The sequence below is a fragment of the Leucopleurus acutus genome (assembly GCF_964270905.1).
Source record: "Leucopleurus acutus genome assembly, chromosome: 16".
NCBI classification, from domain to species: Eukaryota; Metazoa; Chordata; class Mammalia; order Artiodactyla; family Delphinidae; genus Leucopleurus; species Leucopleurus acutus.
Genome location: NC_139158.1, coordinates 64,298,758 through 64,325,952, shown reverse-complemented (window position 1 = coordinate 64,325,952; position 27,195 = coordinate 64,298,758). Strand labels below are relative to the sequence as shown.

Here is a 27,195-nt window from a genome sequence, read left to right as displayed (position 1 = left end):
AGTGATCAGTTCTAGCTATTGTTTGTTTGCTTCCTCAATGATATTTGAAGTCCTATTTTATGCCAGGCTCTGTATGAGACCCTGGGGATCCACCCCTGTCATGTTTCTTGCCCTTTTGGGGCTTATGTTCTGGTGAGGGAGACAGATTATGCATCTTAAATGCATGAGAAAAATAATGATGATCTGTAGGTATTGCTAAAGAAGATGTTATAGAAGCTAAGGGGTCAGGGGAGAACCAGCTTACATAAGGTGGTCAGGGAAGACTTCTCTGCAGAGACAGCATTTAAACTGAGACCGAGAGGATGGTAGCAAGCCAGCCATTCATGAGAGAATGAGTTGGAAGGGAAGACTGAAGACAGGAAGACTGTCTCAGTTGTCTGGACAAGAGTGGACTGTCTTGATCTAAGAGAGTGAGGAAGGGGGACATTGGCAGGACTTGGTGATTAGATGTTGGAGGAGAAGGCTGACACCAGCTCAAGTACTTAGCTGATGTGAATGGGCACACAGTGGGGATCACTGGGGAGAGAGCAGGTTGAGAGGAGGGAAAAGTAAGGAAATCAGGCTGACACAGGCTCCAACATGGTGAACCCTGAAGACCTTATGCTAAGCGAAAAAAAGCCAGTCACAAAAGGACAAATGAGTCCACTCATATGAGGTACCCAGAGTAGTCAAACTCATAGAGAGAAAGTAGAGTGGTGATTGTCAGGTCTGGGAGAGGGAAATGGAAAGTTAGTGGGTTTTTTTTTTTTTCAGGCAAGGCTTTATTGGGGCCCCTGCTGCAGCAGGGGGCAGTGACAACAAATAAGTTTCCCTTGCTGGCTCGCTCCCCGAAGCGGGGCGAGCTTGTTCCTTATATGGGGTGAGGGTAGGGGTGTGTCTAGGGGTCGGGCCGGAGGGGCGGCTTAGGTGTCTTGCCCACCCCTTAGGTGCTGTGGTGTGCAGGGGGCATGCGCAGTACGCTGCTTTTGCTCCCGACCCCCTTGCTTTTGCTCCAGGCTCTTCAAAAGTGGCAGCTGGGCTTTTTGGCCTCTTTGTGTTTAACGGATACAGAGTGTCAGTTTTGCCATGAAGAAAGTTCTGGAGTGGGCGGTAGTGATGGCTACTGAGCCTGCGCTCTAGAGCCCGTGCTCCGCAACAAGAAAAGCCACCGCAATGAGAAGCCCGCGCACCACAACGAAGAGTAGCCCCCGCTTGCGGCAACTAGGCAAAGCTCACGTGCAGCAACAAAGACCCAAGGCAGCCAAAAAAAAAAAAAGTGAATGTCATACTGAACTGTACACCTAACAGTGGTTGAGACGGTAAATTTTACGTTATGTGTATTTTAACACAATTTAAAAAAGAGAGAGAGAGACCAGAAAATAAAAGTCAGGTTGGACTTTTGAGTCTGATGTGGCCTGTGGGGCATCCACAGGGGAGAGATGTCCAGGAGGCAGGTGGCCAGATGGATCTGGGGTTGGGGGGGAGGTCAGGGCTGGAGATGGACTTTGGTCCGTCCATCCAGTGGCAGCTGTGGGAGCAGATGATCTCAACTCCAGATTCACCTCTGTAACCCAGTTCTCTGCCTGCAGCCCCAGCAATCCCTCCTGGATGTGCTGGTCTGGAAGCTCACTGGGCGGCGCCATGTGGCCTGGGCCCGGATCCCGCCCAGGATGTGCTGTTCTCTGTGGTGGAGGAGGAACGGGGCCGGGACTGTGGGAAGATCCAGAATCTGCTGCTCGCAGTGAGGGGTCCCGGGGGCGAGGGTGCTGGGACTAGAATGGGCTGAGGCTCATAGGGCAGCACAGACATTGGGGTGGAGCCATGTGGAGCGCAACAGGGGTCCCCAAACTATTTATTTATTTGTTTATAATTTTTGGCCACGCCCTGCTGCATGCGGGATCTTAGTTCCCTGAGCAGGGATTGAACCCGTGCCCTCAGCAGTGAAAGTGTGGAGTCCTAACCACTGGACTGCCAGAGAATTCCCTCCAAACTATTTTTTTAAATTAAGTTTCCGGTCAAAAAGCTTTTAAATTTTATTCAATTAAAAAATGTTTTAATTAAAATTTTTTTAACTTTTAAAATTGTTTTAAAATTATTATTTTTTAAAGTGTACCAAACTCTTTTTAATTATCCAAAGTGCCAAAAGGAGATTGTGCCTTTACCCAGGTGAGCTTTGACGTGAGATAAACCCCAAATATTGTCATCTCTGGGCCTGAACTGGCCCTTTTGCTGACTAGGCTCTGACAGATGAGCAGGGTTATGAAAATGGGAGTGTGACTAATTAGTTCCTTATAAGTACAGCTGATTTGGAGGCAAAAGATTTGTAAATGAGGTGTCCCTGGGAGAGACACCAGCAGGGTTCCCTAGTGGTGAGAAGCTGTGACCACAGGGGTAAGGGACAGGGAATCTAAATGTGTTGGGGATGAGGGGACAGATGGGTGAGGGTGGGGTAGGGGAGAGCAAGCTCAGAGCATAGTTTTGGGGTCTGGGGTCTGAGCTATAGGACGTGACAGTGTTGGGGCAGGAGGGATAGGGAATGAGAGGGAGTTTAAGGGTGATGGGGCATTGGATGGAGGGCATGAAGAGGGTGGGGTACAAGGAGTACTCTTCGGATTAAGGATCTGGTGATGCAGAGAGTAGGGGCCTGCCTTGGAGGAGCAAGATGGTTGGCCTAGCTGGGGTAATAAGAGGTGGTCCCTAACATGCTTCCTCCCGCAGCAGGCACCTGGGCAAGCCGCTGGCGAGGTCCGTGCCGAGCTGGAGCTCTTTCTGGGGCTGGAGCTGGGCAAGCGAGCCAAGGCCTGCACCTCAGAGCTCCCCCCGGACCTGCTGCCTGAGCCCTCGGCTGGGCCGCCCCTCAGCCTGGACCAGGACTGTGAGTGCGGGGCGTGGGGCAGGCGGGCCCAGTTCTCTATTTGCCCGAGGTGTGGGGCTAGATGCTCAGCTGGGGGTTCGGATCAGAGGGGTCTGGGGTCAGGGACTCCAGTGGTCTCTGAGCTAACATGACCCCTTCCTTCTCTCCACCCCAGACTTCAGCTACTTCCAGCTCCGGGCTCACTCGTACCAGGCCCGAGGTGTGCTGGCAGCAGATGACAGTGGGCTCTCGGACCCCTTTGCTCGAGTCCTCATCTCTACCCAGTGCCGGACCACACGGGTGAGGGCTGGGCTGGGATGCTGGTGGAGGGGCACTGGGAGACAAGGCGGGGTGGAGGCTGAGCTTTTTCCAAGACCCTAAGTCTCTCTTCCTGCCTTGGATTTTCAGGACAGGATACTGGATCAGACTGCCCTGATTTAGGGGGTGGCGTAGAACCAGAGGGTCTTAGGGGTGAGGAGTTCTTCTGACAACTGCTGTTGGCTCCTTCCCTGCATGGCCCTCAAGGTCCTGGAGCAGACGCTGAGCCCTCTGTAGGATGAACTCGTGGTGTTTGATCAGTTATTCGTGGACTGAGGGAGCACCTGCAGGAGGAGCCCCCACTAGTGATTGTCCATGTCTGTGACCACAATAAGTTTGTGAGTGCGGCCTGGGCTCCACCTGGGTTTCCACCCCCAAGGATCCCCTCTTCTTGTCTTGATGTGCCCTCCCCTGGTTCCTGAGCCTCTTCTACTTTTGTCTTCACTGCCCTGCTCCCCAAAGGGCCCCTCTGTGTTCCTGGGAAGGACGCTGGCCGCCCTGAGGGTAAAGCTGATGGAGGACCCTTACCAGCATCCTGAGTTGCAGTTCTTCCCCCTGAGGAAGGGGCCCCGGGCAGCCAGGGAGCTCATCGCCACCTTTGAACTCATTGAACTGGACTATAGTAGTTGACTTGAGGTCAGAGTGCTGTGGTCTAGCTGGACACACCGTGGATCGCTTCTGCTATTTGTTTAGGTCATCCAGCTCCAGGGATGTGGGCATGTCCCAGGGTTACCCCTCCAACTCCCTTACCCCCAGAGAATGCAGGCTGCAGGTCTGTCCTGGGACCACCTCATTGGACCTCCTGACTCCAGGTAACACTTGAAGTAGACCTACCCTAGCTTCACCTTGCCAGGCCTCCAACCCCAGAGAACCCAAGCCCGGGTTGACCCTCATGCCTCAGACACCCATCCTCCTTCCTGTACATGGCTGTTTCCTGAGACACCCCCCTCCCATCAATCTAGCCTTGCCAGGTTCCTCTGGTTTTATATTTCACTAGCAGTCCTCCATTTCTTTTCCCCGAGCCCAGGCTTTCCCTCCTTTGGCCTGATTCCTCTTTGACCTCTGATCTCTTGCTCCCTTCAGCCCTCAGTGCCTAGTGATGTGGAGCCCCAGGACCTGACCGCCCTGGTTGAGCCCCTCTCTGGACGCCTATCCCTGCCACCGCACGTGCGCCCCGTGCTTAGGGAGTTCCATGTTGAGGTAGCACCAGGCACTCACATCCTCCTCCCTTCCCTACACCTGGGTGTCCTTCAGTCAGGTACAGGCCCCTGAATCTCCCACTTCCCAACCCCAGGTACTGTTCTGGGGTCTGAGGGGCCTTGGCCGTGTGCATCTGTTTGAGGTGGAGCAGCCCCAGGTTGTGCTGGAGGTGGCCGGTCGGCGAGTGGAGTCCAAGGTCCTGACCAGTTACCGTGAGAACCCCAATTTCACTGAGCTCGTCAGGCATCTGACAGTGGTGAGGACATGGGCTGGAGGCCGGAAGTGCTGGGCTGAGAAATGAAAGAGGGCAGTGGGATGGTGAATTCCCGGCTGGTTATATTACATTAACCCAGGGGTCACCAAATTTTCTATAAAGCGCCAAATAGTAAATATTTTAAGCTTTGTGGGCCATACGGTCTCAGTTGCAGTTACTCAAAGCACAGCAACAGCAACAACAAAACGCAACACTATTTCATGACTCTGTTTCACATGCAGCAGTTTTCAGTTTGAAAACTTCATTGTGCTATAAGATGATGAAACTGAAAGCACTTTGCTCGCTGAACTTCTAGGGGGTGTTCCTCTCATTTCCCATTTCATAGTGCAAGTTGAGGAAAACACCCCTCTCTCCACTGTGCACCTGAAAAGAATGTGAATGCTTCGTTGTTGGGTGGAATGTTCTATATCAGATACCAGTCAGGTCAAGTTGGGTTGATAGTATTATTCAAGCTTTCCTAAAAAAAGCCTCCTTGGGAATTTTATGTCTAGTTGTTCTATCCATTATTGAGAATATGGTATTGAAGTTTCCAACTTTTGTTGAATTGTTTCTCCCTTTATTTTTTTGTCTTTTATTTTTATTTTTATTTTTTTTACGCGGGCCTCTCACTGTTGTGGCCTCTCACGTTGCGGAGCACAGGCTCCAGAAGCGCAGGCTCAGCGGCCATGGCTCACGGGCCCAGCCGCTCCGCGGCATGTGGGATCTTCCCGGACCGGGGCACGAACCCGTGTCCCCTGCATCAGCAGGCGGACTCTCAACCACTGCGCCACCAGGGAAGCCCTATTTTTTTGTCTTTTTTTACTTGTATTTTCAGTTTTTGTTGTTAGGTGCATATATATTTATAATTGTTATAACTTCCTATGAATCGATCTGTTTATCATTATAAAATGTCCTTGTTTGTCTCTAGTTTGTCTCTCTTTTTTGTCTTAAAGGCTATTTGTCTGATAATATAGCTACTCTAGTTCTCTATGGTTAGTATTTGCATGGCATATGTTTCCCCATCCTTTTACCTTCAACCTATATGTATCTCACGAAAAAGCATCTCTTAAACAGCATGTAGTTGCATCTTTTTTTTAATCCGTTTGACAATCTCTGTCTTTGAACTGTTTAATACAGTCACATTTGATGTTATTATTGATATGGTTGGATTTACATTTGCCTCTTTGCTATTTGTTTTCTATAAGTCTCATATTTTTCGTTCTTCCTTTACTGCCTTCTTTTGTATTACATAGATATTTGTTAGTATACTGCTTTAATTCCTTAGTTGATATTTACTTAGTAGCTGCTCTAGGGATTACAGTATGCATACTGATTTTTCACAATCTATTTCAGATTAATACTCATTTAGTTCCAGTAAAATAGAAATACTTTTCTCCATTATAACTCCATTCATTCCTCCCCCCTTTTGTGCTGTAACTGTCACATATATGTAAAATAAAGCCAACAATACAGTGTTATAACTGTTGTCCCTGCCCCCCGCTTAGGATCCATTGATAGATATAGAATTTCTGGATTAAAGAGCATACGTAGTTTTATGGTTCTAAATCTATATTAGCAAACTGAGGATTGGTCCTTTACATAATGATAATAACAACAACAACCTCATATTTCTGATGGCGCTTTGTAGGTTCCAAAGAATTTTTGTACTGTTATATCATTTGATACAATAGTCTTTCCAGTCCAGGACTGTGTCCCCTTTTTAGCTGGGAAATGGGTTCAGAAAGCAATGACTCACCAGAGATGACTCAGTGAGGCTGTGGGCTTTGAATGCGTATTTAGCTACACTGTTTCCTCATCTGTCTCTGCTGCTGCCTCTCCTCCCTCCACAGTCTGCAGAGACACAGGTCCTCTCTCCCTAGTCCCAGGACTTGCCAGAGCAGCCTTATCTGCAGCCCCCCTCAGCATCCTGGTGATTGAGCGCTGGGCCTTTGGCCGCACAGTGCTCGTGGGTTCCCACATTGTCCCCCATATGCTGAGAGTCACACTCTGGAGTCAGGAGGATCCCCCGAGGGGGAAGGAGAGGAGGAGACAGGGGACCTGGTGCCCAAGGTACCTCAAGGTAAGGGGCTTTCCCCTTAGGGGCCACCAGACAGAAGTCCATCTGGTTCCTGGCTGAGATGGCTCCAGGAGACCCTCCAGTGGAGCACTGAGTCTGGCTTCTACTTACCTGACCTCCTGGTGTCTTTTATCCCCTCTCAGAACAGAGGTCCCAGGATCCCTTCTTGGCTGAAGTGGGGATACTCAGGCGGCTCCTAAAGGTGATGGAGTATGGGGGATGGGTGGAGAAGGGACTGGCGGGGCTTGGGGTGGTGCTAGGTTAGAGGTGCTGAGTTCTTGCTCCCTCAGGCTCCTCTGAAGAATCTCCCTCTGGGAGGCCTCCTGAATCAAGGCCCAGAGCTGGAGGAGGACATCCCAGATCCTGAAGAGCTCGACTGGTGGTCCAAGTACTATGCATCTCTGCAGGAGCTCCAGGGGCAGGTGGGAGCAGAGCAGGCTTCTGCGGGTTGAGGGGCTGGAGACAGAAGAGGGTAAATGGTAAGAAGAAGGATCTCATCAAACATGGAGCTCTACAGTTTTTCAGAACTCTTTGTTACAGCCATCTTTTCTCATCTTCACAACAATTTGAGAAGCTGGGGATTATTAACTCCATTATCTAGAGCTGTCTTGTCCAACAGAAATATCGTGTGAGCCACATATTTTGTAGTAGCCACATTAAAAAAAAGTAAAAGGAAACAGATGAAAATGATTTTAATAATATATTTTATTTAACCTAGTATATCTATAGTATCATTTCAAGAAGTAACCATTATAAACAATTTAGTGAGATTTTTTTAATTAATAGATTTATTTATTTATTTATGGCTGTGTTGGGTCTTTGTTGCTGCGCGTGGGCTTTCTCTAGTTGTGGAGAGCGGGGGCTATTCTTTGTTGCGGTACGAGGGCTTCTCATTGCGGTGGCTTCTCTTGCTGTGCAGCATAGGCTCCAGAGCGCAGGCTCAGTAGTTGTGGTGCACAGGCTTAGTTGCTCCGCGGCATGTGGGGTCTTCCCGGACCAGGACTCGAACCCGTGTCCCCTGCATTGGCAGGTGAATTCTTAACCACTGTGCCCCCAGGGAAAGCTCAATAATGAGATATTTTATAATCTTATTTTATACTAGTCTTTAAAATCTGGTGTGTAGTTTATGCTTCCAGCACATCTCAGTTTGGACCAGATGCATTTCAAGTGCTCAACAGCCACATGTACCTGGTGGTTACATATCAGGACTATAGGATAAACTAAGGCTTTGAAAATGCAAGTGGCTTACCCAGCTGGAACTTGAGCTAAAGTTTTCCAACTCCCTATCCTGGAAAAGGGGTAGATTAAGGAGGTAAAGGGTAGGGAAGAATCTTTGACCTGCACTTTGATTTCAGACCAACTTTGATGAGGATGAAATGGATGATGCTGGGGATTCAGGTAAGAGATTGGCTTTCTTGTTTTTCCTCTTTGTGTCTCCCTCCCTCCCCCACACCAGTCTTTCTAACGGGTCATTTCTGCTGTTCCTAGATGGGGGCAATCTCCTTTCTGTGGATGGGGAAGCCCAAGACCAGGGTAAGGCTGAAGTCAAAGGCTCTGTGTCCCAGAAAAAAGCAGTCGCCACTCTGAAGGTGACTGGGTGTTGCAAGAGGGGATTCTGCTCGGATTCTGGACGAGCTGTCACTGAGGCCCTCGCCTTTCAGATTTACAACAGCTCCCTGGAAGAAGAGTTTAACCACTTTGAAGACTGGCTGAATGTGTTTCCCCTGTATCGAGGGCAAGGAGGTCAGGATGGAGATGGAGAGGAAGAAGGGTCTGGAAACCTTGTGGGCAAGTTCAAGGTATGTTTTGGGAAGGAATGGGGGACCAGGGAGCACAAGTGGGGATGCAGGAAGAAGACTGTCTTACCAGTGTTTTTTCTGCTCCATACCCCCCCATCCCACCCAGGGCTCCTACCTCATTTACCCTGAATCAGAGGCAGTGTCCTTCTCTGATCCCCAGATCTCCAGGGGGATCCCACACAGAATCGGCCCATCAAGCTCCTAGTCAGAGTATATGTTGTAAAGGTGAGCATCCATTGGCCTGGCACACCTCTAACTCCGGCAAAGGTAATGTACACAAAACCTACAGACTGAAGGGATCAGAGTCCAGCTTTTTCATTTTTCAGATGGGAAATCTTAGGCACAAACTTAAGAGACTTCACAGGGTTACACATCTTGCTCACGGCAGCACCTGAATTTAGAGCTTAGATCCCCTAATTCCTTATTTGTAGTTCTAGTCTCATAGAATGGGGAGTATAATTCCAGGAAGAGCACAACTCTGTAAAGCTTTGTGATGGCCTGTCATCAAATACCTTTGTACAGGTCCCCCCATTGCTGCAGTTTTCATACAGTGCTGAACAGGGCCCTGCAGTTTCCTTAAAGGCATCTCAGGGAGTGAGAGGGGAATGAGTGGGTTGCTACCCCTTCACTCCCGGCACAGAGCAGATGCTGTACTTTTATCTAGTTTAAATATAGGCATTCTGACTAAGATGTAATTTCAAGAAACATTCTGTGGCACTCTTCTACCATAATGTAAGCATCCTAGTGCAAACATCAGATAGTAGACATCATCTGGACCTTCTACTTCTAGCAACATTGCAGACCAGATGGTCTGAAATAAATTCTTGATATAATAGATCTAGAAATGCTAGATAAACAATCTTTTAAACAAATGTTAAGCTCATAAGAAAGGGAATTCCCAATGGGCCAAAATGAGAAAACAGCAGGAATCCCTGAACAAGCCCTGAAGTCAGATTCTCTTGAGAGGATTTGTCCATACCTGGACCCCAAGTCTTAGGTTCTAATATCTAATAGCCTATACAAGGTGGGAGACACAACCAAGACCCTTGCTCAAAGCAGCACCCAGGAAGGGCTCTACTCTCAGTGAAAGGTGGGCAAGAGGAAGCCCACCCACTGGGAAAGAAAACTGTAAGGTAAATGGTCTATCTCAGCCTCTGTTCCAATCGGGGGAAATAGAAAAAATGTCTTCCCTGAGGATTTACTATTAGAGTTTTGCCCTCACATTGATTTAAGACTTGAATTTTTATTATCTGCTTAGTCCACAAAACTCAAAGTTGAGAGATTGGCTTAAAGTAGTCCCAAATCAGGCTTCACAGACTTCCCTAGATTTAGATAACCAAATTTGGGTTCACAATCCCAAATTATAAAATATATAAGAAAACAATCTCAGGAAAATTTGTCAGAAAGACACAACACAAAAGAGAATTAGATCTCTAAGGGCTTTGGATGTTAGAATTTTCAAATATTAGAAATATAAAACAGCTTAAAATTACTTCACAGTTTAAAACAGTTTAAAATGATTTCACACGCAGAGAACAAAAGGCTATAAAATTGGGCAGATTTGAAAATAATAAAATAAAATTTCTAAAGATGGAAGACCATTAAAAATCAAATCTTATTAAATGCCCATACATAGCAGAAGGGTTGAATAAACTGTGCCATGTCCGTACAACAGAGTACTATGCAGCTGTAAAATAAAATGAAGAAGATTTCTGTCAACTGATACGAAGTGTTTTTAGATTCCACATATAAGTGATATCATATGGTATTTGTCTTTCTCTTTCTGACTTATTTCACTTAGTATGATAATCTCTAGGTCCATCCATGTTGCTGCAAATAGCATTATTTCATTTTTTTTATGGCTGAGTATTATTCCATTGTATATATGTACCACATCTTCTTTATCCATTCATCTGTCGATGGGCATTTAGGTTGCTTCCATGTCTTGGCTATCATGAGTAGTGCTGCTATGAACATAGGGGTGCATGTATCTTTTTTTGGTTATATTTTATTTATTTATTTACTTGTTATTATTTTTTTGGCTGCACTGTGCGACATGCAGGATCTTATTTCCCTGACCAGGGATCGAACCTGTACCCCCTAGAGTGGAAGCGCAGAGTCCTAACCACCGGACCACCAGGGAATTCCCTGTATCTTTTTTTTTTAAATTTTATTTATTTTATTTTTGGCTGCATTGGGTCTTCGTTGCTGCGCGTGGGCTTTCTCTAGTTGTGGTAAGTGGGGGCTACTCTTTGTTGCGATGCGCAGGATTCTCATTGTGGTGGCTTCTCTTGTTGTGGAGCATAGGCTCTAGGTGCACAGGCTCAGTAGTTGTGGCACATGGGCTTAGTTGCTCCACAGCATGTGGGATCTTCCCGGACCAGAGCTTGAACCCGTGTCCCCTGCATTGGCAGGCAGATTCTTAACCACTGTGCCACCAGGGAAGCCCTCCCTGTATGTTTCTGAATTATAGTTTTTTCAGGATATATGCCCAGGAGTGGGATTGCTGGATCATATGGCAACTCTATTTTTAGTGTTTTGAGGAATCTTCATACTGTTAAAAACACCTTTTAGGACTTCCATGGTGGCACAGTGGTTAAGAATCCACCTGCCAATGCAGGGGAGATGGGTTTGAGCCCTGGTCCGGGAAGATCCCACATGCTGCAGAGCAGCTAAGCCTGTGCGCCACAACTACTGAGCTCACATGCCACAACTACTGAAGCCCACGTGCCTAGAGCCGGTGCTCTGCCACAAGAGAAGCCACCACAATGAGAAGCCCACGCACCACAACGAAGAGTAGCTCCTGCTTGCCGCAACTAGAGAAAGTCCATGCACAGCAATGAAGGCCCAATGCAGCCAAAAATAAAATATAAATAAGTAAATAAATTTATTATTTTTTTCATTTTAACATCTTTACTGGAGTATAATTGCTTTACAATGGTATGTTAGTTTCAGCTTCACAACAAAATGAATCAGTTATATATATACGTATGTTCCCATATCTCTTCCCGCTTGTGTCTCCCTCCCTTCCACCCTCCCTATCCCAACCCTCCAGGCGGTCACAAAGCACCGAGCTGATCTCCCTGTGCTATGCGGCTGCTTCCCACTAGCTATCTACCTTACGTTTGGTAGTGTATATATGTCCATGCCTCTCTCTCGCTTTGTCACAGTTTACCCTTCTCCCTCCCCATATCCTCAAGTCCATTCTCTAGTAAGTCTGTGTCTTTATTCCTGTTTCACCCCTAGGTTCTTCATGACATTTTTTTCCCTTAAATTCCATATATATGTGTTAGCATACGGTATTTGTCTCTCTCTTTCTGACTTACTTCACTCTGTATGACAGACTCTAGGTCTATCCACCTCATTACAAATAGCTCAATTTCGTTTCTTTTTATGGCTGAGTAATATTCCATTGTATATATGTGCCACATCTTCTTTATCCATTCATCCAATGATGGACACTTAGGTTGTTTCCATCTCTGGGCTATTGTAAATAGAGCTGCAATGAACATTTTGGTACATGATTCTTTTTGAATTATGGTTTTCTCAGGGTATATGCCTAGTAGTGGGATTACTGGGTCATATGGTAGTTCTATTTGTAGTTTTTTTTTTTTTTTTTGCAGTACGCGGGCCTCTCACTGCTGTGGTCTCTCCCGTTGCGGAGCACAGGCTCCAGACGCGCAGGCTGAGCGGCCATGGCTCACGGGCCCAGCCGCTCCACAGCATGTGGGATCTTCCCAGACTGGGGCACGAACCCGTGTCCCCTGCATCGGCAGTCGGACTCTCAACCACTGCGCCACCAGGGAAGCCCTATTTGTAGTTTTTTAAGGAACCTCCATACTGTTCTCCACAGTGGCTGTATCAATTTACATTCCCACCAACAGTGTAAGAGGGTTCCCTTTTCTCCACACCCTCTCCAGCATTTATTGTTTCTAGATTTTTTGATGATGGCCATTCTGACTGGTGTGAGATGATATCTCATTGTAGTTTTGATTTGCATTTCTCTAATGATTAGTGATGTTGAGCATTCTTTCATGTGTTTGTTGGCAATCTGTATATCTTCTTTGGAGAAATGTCTATTTAGGTCTTCTGCCCATTTTTGGATTGGGTTGTTTGTTTTTTTGTTATTAAGCTGCATGAGCTGCTTATAAATTTTGGAGATTAATCCTTTGTCAGTTGCTTCATTTGCAAATATTTTCTCCCATTCTGAGGGTTGTCTTTTGGTCTTGTTTATGGTTTCCTTTGCTGTGCAAAAGCTTTTAAGTTTCATTAGGTCCCATTTGTTTATTTTTGTTTTTATTTCCATTTCTCTAGGAGGTGGGTCAAAAAGGACCTTGCTGTGATTTATCTCATAGAGTGTCCTGCCTATCTTTTCCTCTAAGAGTTTGATAGTTTCTGGCCTTACATTTAGGTCTTTAATCCATTTTGAGCTTATTTTTGTGTATGGTGTTAGGGAGTGATCTAATCTCATACTTTTACATGTAGCTGTCCAGTTTTCCCAGCACCACTCATTGAAGAGGCTGTCCTTTCTCCACTGTACATTCCTGCCTCCTTTATCAAAGATAAGGTGACCATATGTGCGTGGGTTTATCTCTGGGCTTTCTATCCTGTTCCATTGATCTATATTTCTGTTTTTGTGCCAGTACCATACTGTCTTGATTACTGTAGCTTTGTAGTAGAGTCTGAAGTCAGGAAGCCTGATTCCTCCAGCTCCGTTTTTTGTTCTCAAGATTGCTTTGGCTATTTGGGGTCTTTTGTTTTTCCATACAAATTGTGAAATTTTTTGTTCTAGTTCTGTGAAAAATGCCAGTGGTAGTTTGATAGGGATTGCATTGAATCTGTAGGTTGCTTTGGGTAGTAGAGTCATTTTCACAATGTTGATTCTTCCAATCCAAAAACATGGTATATCTCTCCATCTACTTGTATCATCTTTAATTTCTTTCATCAGTGTCTTATAATTTTCTGCATACAGGTCTTTTGTCTCCTTAGGTAGGTTTATTCCTAGATATTTTATTCTTTTTGTTGCAATGGTAAATGGGAGTGTTTTCTTGATTTCACTTTCAGATTTTTCATCCTTAGTGTATAGGAATGCCAAAGATTTCTGTGCATTAATTTTGTACCCTGCTACTTTACCAAATTCATTGATTAGCTCTAGTAGTTTTCTGGTAGCATCTTTAGGATTCTCTATGTATAGTATCATGTCATCTGCAAATAGTGACAGCTTTACTTCTTCTTTTCCGATTTGGATTCCTTTTATTTCCTTTTTTTCTCTGATTGCTGTGGCTAAAACTTCCCAAACTATGTTGAATAAGAGTGGTGAGAGTGGGCAACCTTGTCTTGTTCCTGATCTTAGAGGAAATGCTTTCAGTTTTTCACCATTGAGGACAATGTTGGCTGTGGGTTTGTCATATATGGCCTTTATTATGTTGAGGAAAGTTCCCTCTATGCCTACTTTCTGCAGGGTTTTTATCATAAATTGGTGTTGAATTTTGTCAAAAGCTTTCTCTGCATCTCTTGAGATGATCATATGGTTTTTCTCCTTCAGTTTGTTAATATGGTGTATCACGTTGATTGATTTGCGTATACTGAAGAATCCTTGCATTCCTGGAATAAACCCCACTTGATCATGGTGTATGATCCGTTTAATGTGCTGTTGGATTCTGTTTGCTAGTATTTTGTTGAGGATTTTTGCATCTATGTTCATCAGTGATATTGGCCTGTAGTTTTCTTTCTTTGTGACATCCTTGTCTGGTTTTGGTATCAGGGTGATGGTGGCCTCGTAGAATGAGTTGGGGAGTGTTCCTCCCTCTGCTATATTTTGGAAGAGTTTGAGAAGGATAGGTGTTAGCTCTTCTCTAAATGTTTGATAGAATTCGCCTGTGAAGCCATCTGGTCCTGGGCTTTTGTTTGTTAGAAGATTTTTAATCGCAGTTTCAATTTCAGTGCTTGTGATTGGTCTGTTCATATTTTCTATTTCTTCCTGATTCAGTCTTGGCAGGTTGTGCCTTTCTAAGAATTTGTCCATTTCTTCGTGGTTGTCCATTTTATTGGCATAGAGTTGCTTGTAGTAATCTCTCATGATCTTTTGTATTTCTGCAGTGTCAGTTGTTACTTCTCCTTTTTCATTTCTAATTCTACTGATTTCAGTCTTCTCCCTTTTTTTCTTGATGAGTCTGGCTAATGGTTTATCAATTTTGTTTATCTTCTCAAAGAACCAGCTTTTAGTTTTATTGATCTTTGCTATCGTTTCCTTCATTTCTTTTTCATTTATTTCTGATCTGATTTTTATGATTTCTTTCCTTCTGCTAAGTTTGGGGTTTTTTTGTTCTTCTTTCTCTAATTGCTTTAGGTGCAAGGTTAAGTTGTTTATTCGAGATGTTTCCTGTTTCTTAAGGTAGGCTTGTATTGCTATAAACTTCCCTCTTAGAACTGCTTTTGCTGCATCCCATAGATTTTGAGTCATCGTGTCTCCATTGTCATTTGTTTCTAGGTAGTTTTTGATTTCCTCTTTGATTTCTTCAGTGATCACTTTGTTATTAAGTAGTCTATTGTTTAGCCTCCATGTGTTTGTATTTTTTACAGATCTTTTCCTGTAATTGATATCTAGTCTCATAGCATTGTGGTCAGAAAAGATACTTGATACAATTTCAATTTTCTTAAATTTACCAAGGCTTGATTTGTGACCCAAGATATGATCTATCCTGGAGAATGTTCCATGAGCACTAGAGAAAAATGTGTATTCTGTTTTTTTTGGATGGAATGTCCTATAAATATCAATTAAGTCCATCTTGTTTAATGTATCATTTAAAGCTTGTGTTTCCTTATTTATTTTCATTTTGCATGATCTGTCCATTGGTGAAAGTGGGGTGTTAAAGTCCCCGACTATGAATGTGTTACTGTCGATTTCCCCTTTTATGGCTGTTAGTATTTGCCTTATGTATTGAGGTGCTCCTATGTTGGGTGCATAAATATTTACAATTGTTATATCTTCTTCTTGGATCGATCCCTTGATCCTTACGTAGTGTCCTTCTTTGTCTCTTCTAATAGTCTTTATTTTAAAGTCTATTTTGTCTGATATGAGAATTGCTACTCCAGCTTTCTTTTGGTTTCCATTTGCATGAAATACCTTTTTCCATCCCCTTACTTTAAGTCTGTATGTGTCTCTAGGTCTGAAGTGGGTCTCTTGTAGACAGCAAATATATGCGTCTTATTTTTGTATCCATTCAGCCAATCTGTGTCTTTTGGTGGGAGCATTTAGTCCATTTACATTTAAGGTAATTATTGATATGTATGTTCCTATTCCTATTTTCTTAATTGTTTTGGGTTCGTTATTGTAGGTCTTTTCCTTCTCTTGTGTTTCTTGCCTAGAGAAGTTCCTTTAGCAGTTGTTGTATAGCTGGTTTGGTGGTGCTGAACTCTCTCAGCTTTTGCTTGTCTGTAAAGGTTTTAATTTCTCCATCAAATCTGAATGAGATCCTTGCTGGGTAGAGTAATCTTGGTTGCAGGTTTTTCTCCTTCATCACTTTCAATATGTCCTGCCACTCCCTTCTGGCTTGCAGAGTTTCTGCTGAAAGATCAGCTGTTAACCTTATGGGGATTCCCTTGTGTGTTATTTGTTGTTTTTCCCTTGCTGCTTTTAATATGTTTTCTTTGTATTTAATTTTTGACAGTTTGATTAGTACGTGTCTTGGCATGTTTCTCCTTGGATTTATCCTGTATGGGACTCTCTGTGCTTCCTGGACTTGATTAACTATTTCCTTTCCCATATTAGGGAAGTTTTCAACTATAATCTCTTCAAATATTTTCTCAGTCCCTTTCTTTTTCACTTCTTCTGGAACCCCTATAATTCGAATGTTGGTGTGTTTAATGTTGTCCCAGAGGTCTCTGAGACTGTTCTCAGTTCTTTTCATTCTTTTTTCTTTATTCTGCTCTGCAGTAGTTATTTCCACTATTTTATCTTCCAGGTCACTTATCCGTTCTTCTGCCTCAGTTATTCTATTGATCCCATCTAGAGTATTTTTCATTTCATTTATTGTGTTGTTCATCATTGTTTGTTTCATCTTTAGTTCTTCTAGGTCCTTGTTAAATGTTTCTTGCATTTTGACTATTCTATTTCCAAGATTTTGGATCATCTTTACTATCATTATTCTGAATTCTTTTTCAGGTAGACTGCCTATTTCCTCTTCATTTGTTAGGTCTGGTGGGTTTTTATCTTGCTCCTTCAACTGCTGTGTGTTTTTCTGTCTTTTCATTTTGCTTATCTTACTGTGTTTGGGGTCTCCTTTTTGCAGGCTGCAGGTTCGTAGTTCCTGTTGTTTTTGGTGTCTGTCCCCAGTGGCTAAGCTTGGTTCAGTGGGTTGTGTAGGCTTCCTGGTGGAGGGGATTAGTGCCTGTGTTCTGGTGGATGAGGCTGGATCTTGTCTTTCTGGTGGGCAGGTCCACGTCTGGTGGTGTGTTTTGGGGTGTCTGTTGACTTATTATGATTTTGGGCAGCCTCTCTGCTAATGGGTGGTGTTGGGTTCCTGTCTTGCTAGTTGTTTGGCATAGGATGTCCAGCACTGTAGCTTGCTGGTCGTTGAGTGAAGCTGGGTGCTGGTGTTGAGATGGAGATCTCTGGGATATTTTTGCCGTTTGATATTATGTGCAGCTGGGAGGTCTCCTGTGGACCAGTGTCCTGAAGTTGGCTCTCCCACCTCAGAGGCACAGCACTAACTCCTGGCTGCAGCACCAAGAGCCTTTCATCCACACAGCTCAGAAGAAAAGGGAGAAAAAGTAGAAAGAAAGAATTAGTAGAAGTAGAAAGAAAGGAGGGAGGGAGGGAGGGAGGGAGCAAGGAAGGAAGGAGGGAAGGAAGGAAAAAAAGAAAGAAAGAAGATAATGTAAAATAAAATAAGATAAAATATAATAAAGTTATTAAAATAAAAAAATAATTATTAAGAGGAAACAAAAAACAAAAATACGGATGGACAGAACCCTGGAACAAATGGTGGAAGCAAAGCTATACAGACAAAATCTCACACAGAAGCATACACATACACACTCACAAAAAGAGGAAAAGAGGAAAAAATCATAAATGTTGCTCTCAAAGTCCACCTCCTCAATTTGGGATGATTCGTTGTCTAAAGGAAGGAAGGAAGGAAAGAAAGAATGAAGATAAAATAAAATAAGTTTATTAAAATAAAAAGTAATTATTAAGAAAAATATTAAAAAAAAAAAGACGAACGGATAGAACCCTCGGACAAATGGTGGAAGCAAAGCTATACAGACAAAATCTCACACAGAAGCATACACATACACACTCACAAAAAGAGGAAAAGGGGAAAAAATCATAAATCTTGCTCTCAAAGTCCACCTCCTCAATTTGGGATGATTCGTTGTCTATTCATGTATTCCACAGATGCAGGGTACATCAGGTTGATTGTGGAGCTTTAATCTGCTGCTTCTGCGGCTGCTGGGAGAGATTTCCTTTTCTCTTCTTTGTTCTCACAGCTCCCAGGGGCTCAGCTTTGGATTTGGCCCCGCCTGTGCGTGTAGGTCGCCGGAGGGCGTCTGTTCTTTGCTCAGACAGGACGTGGTTAAAGGAGCCGCTGATTCGGAGGCTCTGGCTCACTCAGGCCGGGGAGAGGGAGGGTCACGGAGTGACCTGCAGCGGCAGAGGCCAGCGTGACGTTGCACCAGCCTGAGGCGCGCCGTGCGTTCTCCCGGGGGAGTTGTCCCTGGATCCCGGGACCCTGGCAGTGGCGGGCTGCACAGGCTCCCTGGAAGGGGTGTGTGGATAGTGACCTGTGTTCGCACACAGGCTTCTTGGTGGCGGCAGCAGCAGCCTTAGCGTCTCATGCCCGTCTCTGGGGTCCGCGCTTTTAGCCACGGCTCGCGCGCGTCTCTGGAGCTCCTTTAAGCGGCGCTCTTAATCCCCTCTCCTCGCGCACCAGGAAATAAAGAGGGAAGAAAAAGTCTCTTGCCTCTTCAGCAGGTCCAGACTTTTCCCCGGACTCCCTCCCGGCCAGCCGTGGCGCACTAACCCCCTGCAGGCTGTGTTCATGCCGCCAACCCCAGTCCTCTCCCGGCGCTCCGACCGAAGCCCCGCCCACTCCGGCAGGGGAGCAGACAAGCCTCTCGGGCTGGTGAGTGCCGGTTGGCCCTGATCCTCTGCGCTGGAATCTCTCCGCTTTGCCCTCCGCACCCCTGTTGCTGTGCTCTACTCCGCGGCTCCGAAGCTCCCCCTCTCCGCCACCCGCAATTTCCGCCCGCGAAGGGGCTTCCTAGTGTGTGGACACTTTTCATCCTTCACACCTCCCTCCCACTGGTGCAGGACCCGTCCCTATCCTTTTGTCTCTGTTTATTCTTTTTTCTTTTGCCCTACCCAGGTACGTGGGGGTTTCTTGCCTTTTGGGAGGTCTGAGGTCTTCTGCCAGCGTTCAGTAGGTGTTCTGTAGGAGTTGTTCCACGTGTAGATGTATTTCTGGTGTATCTATGGGAAGGAATGTGATCTCTGCATCTTACTCTTCCGCCATCTTCCCGGAAATAAATAAATTTATTTAAAAAAAATCTTTTAAATGCAATGCTGAGCTTCCAAGAAAGTAAGAGATTTTAGAGTGGAAAAAAAAAAAAACAGAATAAAAGCAGGAACTGCTTTAAAACGTACCCAGGATTTTGTTCTTATCCATGTTTGGTGAAGCCAACAGATCAGGAGATGGTTGCCATTGAAAAGATAGTCTGTTGTTTCAGTTTTCTGTGTGTGGGGGGTGGTGGTGCATGCTGTACCCTGCAGGGCCACACGGGGAAGCATGAGGGCCAGTTCAGAGGCAGAAGGAGGAAGGGAAGTATGAGGGCCAGAGCCTTTATTGTGGTTTTTGCAGTAAAGGCAGGACAAGGCAGTGTAAGCAGGCTTAGGATTGGCTAGTTTGAATAATTCCTGTGGGCTCTGGGGTACGGGGGCTGTCTCACTGTCTCTTGTTGTCTGGAACCTGGCCCTGAGGATGATTAGGGCAGAGGAATATTACTTCCTGGAGTATAAGAGCCAGATAGAGGAGGTGGTTGGACATTGTATGGGCTCTAGATTGGTTGGTTTGTATATGAAAGGTGCTCTGGCAGGTGTGTTGTTTGCTAACTCTAGGAATTAGTATCCCTGACAGGTGCAGTTTCTCCCGGGCCAGTATGGCTCCAGATACCACAGCATCAAGATTACAGAAAACAAGAAAATATAGTTAATAACAGGGACCTAGGGAAAAGGAATGCTAAAGCTGGCTTTCACCCCACACTTACTGCTGACCTGGGAAACCTCATCTTCCTCGTGGATGGTTGACAGGCAGTGAGGACAGAAGATGAAGTCCTGGGGCTACCTAGGGGAGGAGTTTGACTGAACGGCCTTATATAAAGTGGAGCCCCTCAAATTACACCCTCTGCATAAGGATGAACAAAAATAGGAACTTGAAAGGCAGAAGGAGACACCAAGGAAACTTGCCTGTCTTAAACTTGGCATTGGTTAGAGGGGAAAAAGTTTCCCCTAGCATCCATGACCACAAGCTGGCTCTAATACAGTTCAGGGCCTGAGTTCCCACCATCTGTGTGATCCCCAAAACCTCAAGTGGAGGATTTATTTTAAAGTGGCTGCAGGTTGGTAGTTTGCCTAGGAAACTGGCAGGAGTGAAAACAAGCTCTCTCTGGCAGAGAACACCCACAACAGCCCCTCAGCATGAGTTAAACGAAACATGAATCATGATTAAAAAGTACTGAAATATAAAGAAAAAAGCCACCATGGGAGGGTGGGAGGGAGACGCAAGAGGGAGGAGATATGGGGATATATGTATATGTATAGCTGATTCACTTTGTTATAAACCAGAAATGAACACACCACTGTAAAGCAATTATACACCAATAAAGATGTTTAAAAAAAAAAAGTCACCATGAGTAAGCATTAGCAAAAATAACAACACATTCCAGACCCCCAAGGTCGTTGATATTGGAATGACTAGATAGAGAATGTAAAATAAGTATATATGAAACGTTTAAAGAAATAAAAGAATGAATTTAAAATGAGCAAGGAACAAGAGACTACTAAAAATAAACAGCAAGTTGAAAGGCGCAGTGAGAATGTTTAGAAATTAAAAGTGTAATGTTTTTAAATTTAAAACTCAATAATGGAGCAAAAAATTTGAACAGTCACTTCACAAAAGCAAATATATATATAAGGCCAATAAGCACATGCAAAGATTCTCAACGTGCTTCATCAGCAGGGAAATGCAAATTAAAACCACAATGGGCTACAATTTCACAAGCGCTAGATTGACGAAAATAAAGACTGACGATAGCAGGTGTGAAAGATGTGGGGCAACTGGAACTCTCATACATGGCAGGTAGGAGTGTAAAAAGACTAAAAATATATTGCTGTGTATAAATTATACTTCAGTAATTTATGCATAAGTTATGAATTTACTTAATTACACAGTTATCAAAAACAGAAAAAGTAAGTTTTCTAAATATAGTTTAAACCATGCAATATAGTGCTATATATTGCTTAGGGACGTATGTATATGTAGTAAAAGTATTTTTCCTTTTTTTTTTCTGTGAGTGAGAAACCCCAAATAAAGGGTCTGGCTACTTCAGGGATGAAAAAGGAATTAAGTCAGGTCAGGGGGACTCAGGAGACTCAGGGGACATTTGTCGGTAGTGTTTAATTTATGAAACAGGGCACACACATGCTCATTGTATTATGTTTTAATACAATTAAAAATTATAATTATTTTTATTTAGTTAAAATATTCTTAATTTAAAAAGTAAAAAAAGGAATAAAATGTAAAATATGCTCATTGTAAAAAAATGAAGGTCAAACAATATGGAAAGTTACAAATTGAATAGTAAGATGTATAAGGGTATACATCTTTCCACATATTTTCTGTTTCATTATATCTTTTGTTATACTTGTATGTCTTAAGTATTTCAATAATTAATTTGGAAGTAAGTAAAAGTCATCTTGTGCAACCTCTCAGCTAACTCCTTGAGGTGGAAGATCTCTCCCTGGTAACTTCCTGTTTACACTCAATCGGAGATTAGGTCTGGCAAGAGCCACCTTGGGTTATGACAATGACATTTCTTTCATTTCCACCCCATACTGTCTCCCTAGGCTACCAACCTGGCTCCTGTGGACGCCAACGGCAAAGCAGACCCCTATGTGGTGGTGAGCGCTGGCTGGGAGTGGCTGGACACCAAGGAGCACTACATCCTCAAGTAGCTGAACCCCATCTTTGGAGAGTGAGGCTGGGCCCTGGGCTTGGGAATGGAGAACAACTTTGCCATCCCGCCCTGTGGCTCTCACTCAGGCAGCTGATGTGGTGTGGGGGAATGGACAGAAGCTGTTGAGTCCCCTCACACCCCTACCCCTCACAAGACCTCCTCCTAGGGTGTGGAGGTGTTCTCATCACGCTCTCTCCTGGCCAGGGCCCTAGAGCTCAGCATCTCTCTCCCTGCTGAGCCAGAGTTGACCGTGGCTGTGTTTGATCATGACCTCGTGGGTTCTGATGACCTCATCAGAGAGACCCACATTGATCTGGAAAACCGATTCTATAGCCACCACAGGGCGAACTGTGGGCTGGCGTCCCAGTATGACGTGTGAGTCCAACAGGGCCCTCAGGAGTCATTCTAAGTCTGACCAAAGACATTCAAGTTTGCATCCCACCTGCCTGTCCAGATCCTTTGATTTCATAGAAGGGGACTCCCCTGCGACCAAGACATTATAGCTTAATGGTCAAGAAATGGGCTTGGGAGTTGGGATCCTGTAACTAATAAGTCACTTGGCTTTCCTGAGCTTCAGTTTCCTCATCTGAAAGACGGGTAATATCAGTATCTCCTTCATAGGAGCACCTGACATGCATATTTCATTTTCACCGTTACTGTAAGCGAGGGCTAACCTGTCCCGCAGAGGAGTTACAAACCTGGATCCCAAGCCCTCAAGGGCACCCATCCCTGCCTCTGTGCCCAAGTACGTTCATATCCTGGATCCAACTGAGGCACATTCCTTTTCTGCCGCAGGGATGGCTACAGTGCCTGGCGTGACGCATTTCGGCCTTCGCAGATCCTGGCGGTGCTGTGCCTACCCTGTGGCCTCCCCCCACCTGAATACCGAGCCGGGGCTGTCAAGGTGGGCAGCAAACTCTTTCTGACACCGCCAGAGACCCTGCCCCCAGGTACCAGCCCCTCTCCGCTGCACAGTCCAGAGGGAGCAAGATGGAAGAACAAGGTACAGGGGGACCCTGGTGCCCAGCCTAGTGTGCCCCACAAAGAGCCCGCCTCCCTCTGCAAGCAGAGGAGCTGAGTTTTGGCTGAGTAAGGATGATAGTGGAGAGAAAGTGGTCTTTGTTGGTGAGTGTGAGATCTCCAGGGAGCCCTAGCGAACCCCTCGGAGCCGTAGCTAACTGGGGACACAGGGGTCCCATACAACATAAAATATGGATGCAGAATTTAGCTCATGCTTCATATATGGCCAGTGGTCTGTTCTCTAAGCAAGGTCTGCACAGAGGCCACAAAGCCTCCAACCCCACTGACCCCCTGACTGCTGGCTTTTCACTGGCAAAAGTTGTTAGAGCTTTCTGTGCATTGTGGACTTGCCCTCCCAGCCCGTGGGTTTGTCCGATGCAGCAGCTGCCTCCGCCTAGAGCGTCTGTTGAGGGCAGGGGGAGGAAGGGAGGAGAGTCGGGAACTGTGCGGAACCCAAGCTCACACACCTCTTGTTGCAGGTAGTGGGGACTCCGAGGTGGCAAGTGAGGTCCCTGAGGAGCCCCAGGCATTGCTGGTGCTGCAGCGCTGGCAGGAGACGCCTGGGCTTGGGATCCAGCTGCTACCTGAGCACGTAGAAACACGGCCCCTTTACCATCGCCACAGCCCAGGGCTGCTGCAGTTGAAGGAGGGCTCAGCACCCAACCCCAGAACCCCAGGACTCCCACCTGGTCCTGGACCTGGGCCCCCAGGACGCCCTTTCTCCAAGACCTCCACCTGGGCACTGCCACTTTGGACTTCGGTTCCTGATCCTGGTGCCCAGCATCCGCACTCCAGTCTTGGACTTCCATCCTGGACCCCATACCCACACCCTGGACTCTGGTTCTGAAGGATCCCCACCCCTGGAACACCAAGGCTCAGACCTGGCACTCCCAACCTGACCTCTACCCCAGATTCCTAGGATCTGGACCTGGGAGCAGTAGATCTTACTTTTGATCTCAGCCTTCAACTTCTGGGGCCTCATCTCTGAACCCTCAGGCTAACGTCAACCCTGGAATTCCCAGTTCAGACTCCACCTTCATCCTCATACCCCAGGATCTGCCCTCTTGACCCCAGCTCTTCTCTCCACCTGGGGTAAGGCACAACCTCTGGCCACAGGGCCGTTAGGGGGGTGGGACCCAGCAAGACCCTTTAGCCTCTTCCTGTGCCCCCAGGGATCCCTTCATGTGTGGATTGACATCTTCCCCGGAGATGTGCCTGCCCCACCTCCAGTTGACATCAAGCGTCGGCAGCCAATCAGGTAAGAGAGAGTCCTGGTCCATCCTCCCATGGGGTGGGCACATCTCGGACAGCCCACATCTTGGACAAGGGCTCTCTGAAAACCTGTGCAAGGGCCCCCATGAAGCAGGCAGAGCTGATCCAGGCTTCAGATAGGTGAGCCATTAAATTCTCTTTTTTTTTTCATAAGCCATTGTGAATTGGGTGTCTGTTACTTGCAACTAAAACAGTCCAAATACCAGTTAACCCCCTTTTGACCTGAGCTACTCTGAGTAGAGGGTGTGTGCACTTCAGATGTCAGCAATCTGTCACTTTCTACCTCTGGGCTCTGCTTTCCTTGGTGTCACTCTCATGGAGACTTATGCAGTCTGGGGTCCAAGTGGCTTTTAACAGTGGAGGCTTACATCTTACCAACCGGACCACTTGAGCAGGAAAAAAAAACACGTCTTTCCCAGTTAGAGCAAAAGTCTCGAGCTGACTCTCATTGGACCAGCTTGGGTCAAATGCTGATTCCTGAACCAACCTTTGTGATCAGGGAGCTGTAATGCATTGACTGGCCAGTCCTGGGTGATGTCGTAGGTGATATACCAACCTCTGGAGCCAGAGAGGGGTTGGTCCGCCCCGCCAGGATAACACAGACTGACAGTAGTGGGGGTGGAGTGGGAGTCACCAACGGAAAATCAGAGCGCTGTCAACAAGAGAGGGGAAATTGATACGGGGCAAAAGAAAACAATAGATATCCAGGAAACCTCATGACAGACAAGGACAGGGCTATTTGGGGTAGGATCAAGAATGTCACAGCCCTTCCTTCTGTCCCCCAGGGGCTGCGTGCTGTCATCCCCACTTGGTGTCTCTCTGCAGACTGTCTCTCTCTGCTTGCACAGCACTTTGGCTTGTGGTGGCTCCAGCTCTGCATCTGATGCTTTTTGAGTCAACCTTTCAGGGTCTTGATTCCAAATTTATGGGCGGGAGAAGCCCATTGGCCCAGCTTGGGTCAGCAGACCATTCCTGGTGCCATCCGGGGGGGTGGGGGTGGTCGGTGATACCTGGGGCTGTCCCTTCAAGGGACCACAGACATCCTGATCTCCTGGCTGGGCACACATCAGGTGCTCAATGCATGTCAGTGGCCCTGGCCCACGTCCTTCCTGCAGCCCCTCCCAGGACCCCTCTCGAGAGTCTGAAAACCCTCCCCCAATACATCCCTCAGCTATGAGCTCAGAGTCATCATCTGGAACACGGAGGATGTAGTTCTGGATGATGCAAACCCACTCACTGGAGAGATGTCGAGTGACATCTACGTGAAAAGGTAGGCCTACAGGCCGAGCGGGCACATGGCTGTGTACTGAGGTGAGATTTCGAACAGGGGCTTGGGCCCTGGGCTGAGCCAGAGCTCTGTCCCCTAAGCCCTCGATGGCGCCCGGAGCTGGGTGGAGGGACCAGTCTGGTGGTGAGTGGAGGGGCAGGCTAGGTGAGGAGCCGGTTTCTGGGCTCCGTGCAGCACGGATGCCCATCCCCTCCGCCTGCACCTTTCCCCTGGCTCCAGCTGGGCGAAGGGGCTGGAGCAAGACAAGCAGGAGACAGACGTTCACTTCAACTCTCTGACAGGGGAGGGAACTTCAACGGCGCTTCGTGTTCCGCTTTGACTACCTGCCCACCGAACGAGAGGTGAGCGTCCGTTGCTGGCCTGGACCCTTCGCCCTGGAGGAAGCTGAGTCCCGGCAGCCGTCTGTGCTGGTCCTGCAGGTCTGGGACTATGACTGCATCTCCGCCAACGAACGACTTCCTTGCTACTGCTTAGCTGCCCTCCTACCTCAACCCCTGGCCCTGATTTCTGCCCTCATTACCCTGTCCCCTCTCTCCTGGGTTCCCTACTCTAACCCAATCCTCAATCCTGGATTTCAGACTCTAGGTCTGCTTTCTGGCCTAATTACTGAACTTATTCAGCTCTGAGCACCATAACCTCCATTTCCACCCAAATCTCCCACTCAATCCTCTAATTTGACCTGAGCTCGGGTTACACTGGACTCGACTCCATGGCCTTTAGTCCCTGCTTTGGCGGTCTGGTCCCATCCTTGGGCCCTGTATCATCAAGGTCTGACAACCTGCTGACATTTGGGCTGTGGTGTGCGGTCCATAGCTGTGGCCTGACTGCCACATTCTAACTTTGGATGCCCCGATTTACAATCCCGCTGTGCTGCCCCTCCCCCAAGATGCTGTCAGCCATCTTGTCACTTTCTACCTCTGGGCTCGGCTTTCCTTGGTGTCAGTCTCAGGGAGGGGATGTTGGTTCAGATAGACCTTGAGCTCCTGCCTAACCCAGAGAGCTCTGGACCTGCAGGATCCTTGGAGCTGCAGCTACCGGACATGGTGCGAGGGGCCTGGGGCCCCGAGCTCTGCTCCGTGTGGCTGGTCCGGGACGGGGCCGGGCCAAGGAGTAATCTGTTTCGCTGCCGCCGCTTGCGGGGCTGGTGGCCTGTAGTGAAGCTGCGGGTGCCGGAGGCTCAGGCTGGCAAGAAGAAGAGGAAGAAGAGGAAGAAGGGCCGGCCAGAAGACTTAAGAGTTCTTGGACTCAGGAGGCAACGTCTACATCCTCACGGTGGGTGCGGCCAGGGCAGGAACCGGGCCAGGCAGGGGCCAGGCCTGAGCCGGCCTAAGAACTTGGCTTCCGTCGCCCCTTTTCCAGGGGAAGGTGGAGGCTGAGTTTGAGCTGCTGACTGTGGAGGAGGCTGAGAAACGTCCAGTGGGAAAGAGGCGCAAGGAGCCAGAGCCCTCGGAGAAGCCCAAGGGTGCGGGCGGTGCGGTGCAGGAGGTGGGGCCAGAACCTGGGGGAGGCGGGAGGGGGTGTCATTCCGACACCACCTGCTCCCCCGCAGCTGCCCCGAAACCTCCTTCAACTGGTTTGTGAACCCGCAGAAGATCTCCGTCTTCTTCGTCTGGCGCCGGTGCTGGCGCATCCTGCTGCTGCTGGCGGCGCTGATCACTGTCTTCCTCCTCCTCGTCTCCTACACCAGGCCTGGCCTGATCAACCAGGTCACCGTCCGCCCCCTCCACCACCCCTGACTGACCTTGGACACTCATCCCGTAATGCCAGCTCCTCAACTCCTGCCCCTGGTGTCCTTCCCACCAACAGGAACCATCATGGCGTTCCCTGCTTTCTCTGTGTAAACCTTACGAGGTATCCACCCTGTCCCCTGAACACATGCTGCATGTAATAAATGACACTAGG

The 27,195-nt window shown here is 46.9% G+C and overlaps 1 pseudogene across 1 annotated transcript in view; it reads left to right on the top strand.

The window, feature by feature from the left end:
• LOC309973537 (fer-1-like protein 4) overlaps positions 1 to 27,195 on the top strand; it is a 45,753-nt pseudogene that overhangs the window by 18,285 nt on the left and 273 nt on the right. Inside the window, exons 18-41 of the transcript in view lie at positions 1,569 to 1,720; positions 2,701 to 2,854; positions 3,009 to 3,133; positions 3,359 to 3,489; positions 3,614 to 3,787; positions 4,235 to 4,351; positions 4,446 to 4,607; positions 6,491 to 6,684; positions 6,825 to 6,883; positions 6,972 to 7,103; positions 8,037 to 8,079; positions 8,170 to 8,270; positions 8,343 to 8,480; positions 8,587 to 8,705; positions 21,604 to 21,731; positions 21,918 to 22,088; positions 22,509 to 22,663; positions 23,213 to 23,372; positions 23,887 to 23,991; positions 25,177 to 25,275; positions 25,513 to 25,752; positions 26,308 to 26,565; positions 26,653 to 26,755; positions 26,843 to 27,144. The product of the transcript in view is annotated as a fer-1-like protein 4 (transcript). The remainder of the gene's footprint in view (positions 1 to 1,568; positions 1,721 to 2,700; positions 2,855 to 3,008; positions 3,134 to 3,358; positions 3,490 to 3,613; positions 3,788 to 4,234; positions 4,352 to 4,445; positions 4,608 to 6,490; positions 6,685 to 6,824; positions 6,884 to 6,971; positions 7,104 to 8,036; positions 8,080 to 8,169; positions 8,271 to 8,342; positions 8,481 to 8,586; positions 8,706 to 21,603; positions 21,732 to 21,917; positions 22,089 to 22,508; positions 22,664 to 23,212; positions 23,373 to 23,886; positions 23,992 to 25,176; positions 25,276 to 25,512; positions 25,753 to 26,307; positions 26,566 to 26,652; positions 26,756 to 26,842; positions 27,145 to 27,195) is intronic.